The 3,691-nt window shown below is 38.5% G+C and overlaps 1 non-coding gene across 1 annotated transcript; it reads left to right on the plus strand.

Moving 5' to 3' along the window:
* Nucleotides 1-807: 807 nt before the first annotated feature.
* Nucleotides 808-914, plus strand: LOC114211076 (U6 spliceosomal RNA). Its single transcript, XR_003609647.1, has one exon. It is a non-coding gene; the product is annotated as a U6 spliceosomal RNA (small nuclear RNA).
* The last annotated feature ends 2,777 nt before the right edge of the window (nucleotides 915-3,691 follow it).

Consider the following 3,691-nt stretch of genomic DNA (forward strand, 5'->3'; position numbering starts at 1 on the left):
CAATATTTTGTTGCAGTTAGGAATTTCAACTTATGTGGACTAGATTATGAGCTTCTTGAGGACAGGAATCACATCTCCTTTCACTTCTGTATATGAAGTGCCTAGTACAGCACCTGGTGCAGGGCAAACCCCCATTCAGTGTTCGCAATTCTGTGAATGGGAATTGAGGAAGCCTTCCCAGAGTATGGAAAAGGACACACCTGAGCCCCACCCACCCTGATTTTTCTTGGTCAGTGATTATGTCTACATTATCCCATGCAATTAAATGTCAGCATAAGCCAATCCCATGCAATTAAATGTCAGCATAAGCCAAGGGAACAAAGAATGCAGTGACTCTAAAATCATTATTCTGTGGTCTCAGGGCCCATTGGCAATAGCACTGCCTTACTTTCCTGGTAGGCTTGATTAATATTAATTAACGTCTCTCTCCTGAATGCATTTCAATTAATGGAAGGGAGAGCAGCTCTCAGGTGTGTTGGATGAGGGACCAACTGGATTGTTGTTAACATTTCAATTGAAGAGTTCACACGTGGTTCAAAATCTATACTGCTATATATGCTTTGGTAGAATAAATGTTTATCATTTTCAATATTTATTGACTGCCTACTGTGCACCAAATACTCTCTTGGCAGGATGTTTCCCAAATGAGCTCCTAATTTACTTCAGGGATTTGGCTATGGATGTAATTTAACATGATTGGAGAGAAAAATGAGTCCATTAATCAAACTGATGAATTTGTAAATTAAAATATATGAATCAGGATTTATGCTCCTATAGTACATTTATTATAATAAATATTAAAGTCTAGTGCTTGCTTCAGCAGCACATATACTAAAATTGAAACGATACATTAAAGATGAACATGGCCCTTGCACAAGGATGACACACAAATTTGTGAAGCATTCCTTGTTTTTAAAAAAATACGTTAGAAGTCTACATCTAGACTACATTAAATTAATATTTTAATGAAGAAAAGGTCATTTAAAAATTCACTTGCAAATTATTTAGCTTATAGGCTTTGTCCTAAGTCTACTGATAATTTGAGAACATATTTAATGTGTAGGCTGTGTTTTCTTTGGAATTTGCCTATTGTGTAAAATGATTATTTAGTAGTTGAAACAGGGCGGAACTTCCTTCACTTTGAAGTGCATGTGTTTGGGCATATTTCTCCCGAGGTATTTCAGAGTGATTATTTTCTTTGCTCTTCTTGTATTAATACTGCCGAATCTTTTTTTAATAAGAGAAGCTGGTTGCAGTTTCAGCTGTAAAATAGGCAAAGAACTTTCTCGGTAAAAACCAAAAGTCTCCTCTACGTAATTGACCAGAAGGAGGCTCCCTTCCACCTCACTGTGTAAAGTTAGGCTAAAAGCTTCCAAACGTAATTCTTCCCAGGCGGTTCTAATACTCCCCAGGCTGTCTCTAGCATTGGTGGTGGTAGGGGCAGCACTATGAAATTTTCCTTTAGGGAACAGAATTTAAGCTTGCATCATGAATAAGAAGATTTCAGAGAGTATAAAGTGCTCTTTCCTTACACCAGTTCATTTATATATTTTTCTCCTTCCTGAATGACAATTAACAAAGATATTGGGATAAAATTTTCCTCAGTTTGGATATCTCAATATTCCTTAGCTTACTGCTTAAGCTTTGTTTTCCTTATGGCTTTGTTTTGTCAAGGTTGTCCAATACAATACATTTTTTAATAGCATTTTGTTTTATTTTATTTTTTGAGTATAGGCCCTTTGTCCAATGTGGGGCTTGAATTCACAACCCTGAGATCGAGAGTTGTATGCTCTACAGACTGAGCCAGCCAGGTACCCCAAGTCCAATACAAAATTTTAAAAATTAATATTTTGAGATGAATCAGTAAGGCATTTGGATTTTTTAAAAAGTATAGTTGTTGTCTCTACCTACCTATTCATCTTAGTCTCTATGCATCTATAAGTAAGAGACACATGTTTTAAAACATAGGATAATCACCATTCACCGTAGAGGCTCTAATTACATTGCATTTGGCAATGAAAAGGTCACTAGTAGATTTGGAACAGAAACAAAAAGTGCAAAATCTTTGGAGAGTAAAGAGGGATGTGAGAGGTATCCACCACTGTGAGTACACAGTCCATTATATGATGTCACGAGGTCATTTTGAATCAATTTATTTTCAGGTCGTTCTTCATTGTTAAGGAAGGCAGGGTTATTGTAAAAACAGCATTGCTGCGCTTTTCAGAAGCCTTGCCCTTTAATGATGGAGCAGAGTTGGTTATGAAATACCCAACTGTGACTAATTTTGGAGGAGTAACATGTAGCAGAAGAAAAAGTCAGAGAATTCCAAGTGTGCTGTTTGTGGTTCTGAGATCTAAGGGGTCACATGTTGGGCCTGGCCAGAAGCCTTTAGAGAAGGACAGCCCCTGGTTGACAACCTGCAAGGAAATGGAGGCTTGTCTTACAACCCCAAAGAACTTAATTCAGCCAACAACATGAATGAGCTTGGAATTAGATTCTTCTGCAGAGCTTCTGGTAAGAAGTGCAGCCCTGCCAACATTTTGATTTTCCCTTGCTAATACCCATGTCAGGCTTATACCCTACAGAAGCTGTGAGATCATAAATTTGTGTTGTTTTAAGTGACTGAGTTTGCGTTAATTTGTTATAGCAGCAACAGAAACCTAAATCACAGGAAATATTTTGAAGGAACTGGTACTTGGGTTGGATTGTCACTGTGGTGGTATACTGTTACAATGAGCCGTGTCTCCAAGAATTTCATCCAGTGACTCTGGGCTTTAGCCATTGAGTGTTAACAAATGGGTTCAAAGCAGAAGCTTGACAAATATATTCATTTCCTATTGCTATTTTAAATTGCACCAACTTTCTGGCTTAAAATAAAGTTATTATCTTACAGTTCTGTAGGTCAGAAGTCACACTGAGCTAAAATTAAAGTGTCAGCAGGACTGCGTTCCTTCTGGAGGCCCTGGAGAAGAATCTATTCCTTTGCCTTGTCCAGCTTCTAGAGTTGCCTGTATTCCTTGGCTTGTGGCCCCTTCCTTCATTTTCAAAGCCATCTGCATAACATCTTCAAATCTGTCTTACTCCTGCCTCCCTCTTACAAGGACTCTTGTGATTATATTAACACTCCTGGATAATCCAGGCTAATCTTTCCATCTCACCTTAATTACATCTGCAGTCTCTCTTGCCATGAAAATAACATATTCATAGGCTTCAGGGATTAGAGCATGGCTATCTTTGTGGGGGCATTATTTTACCTACCACAATAACTGTTTGCATGCCAGATTTATACTCTTAGAATGCTCACTCTTAGAATGTTTCTTCTAGGAACACAGTTCCTATGCTATAAGGAAAACCAAGCAACCATGTAGAGAGGTCTCCATAGGGAAGAACCAAGGCCTCTGGCAAACATTCCCAACTGAGCTCCCAGCTAGCTGCCACCACCAACTCCTTGCCATGGGAGTGAGGCCACTATAATAAACCTTACAGCTAATCTAGTGCCCAAGCCATCACCGCAGAGCAGAACTTTCTGGTCAACCCACAGAATCATGAAGGATGATAAATTGTGATTGTTATTTTCAACTCCTAAAGTTTTGGGGTGGTATGTTATGCAGCAATGGGTACTTGAAATAATGCTAGTCTATTTTATAACCACCTAACTACTTGAAATCGAGGGATTCTGACCAGAGGAAGA

Source organism: Eumetopias jubatus, unplaced genomic scaffold (assembly GCF_037043125.1).
Source record: "Eumetopias jubatus isolate StellerSeaLion01/CBP00866 unplaced genomic scaffold, mEumJub1_p1.0 scaffold_8, whole genome shotgun sequence".
Taxonomy (NCBI): domain Eukaryota; kingdom Metazoa; phylum Chordata; class Mammalia; order Carnivora; family Otariidae; genus Eumetopias; species Eumetopias jubatus.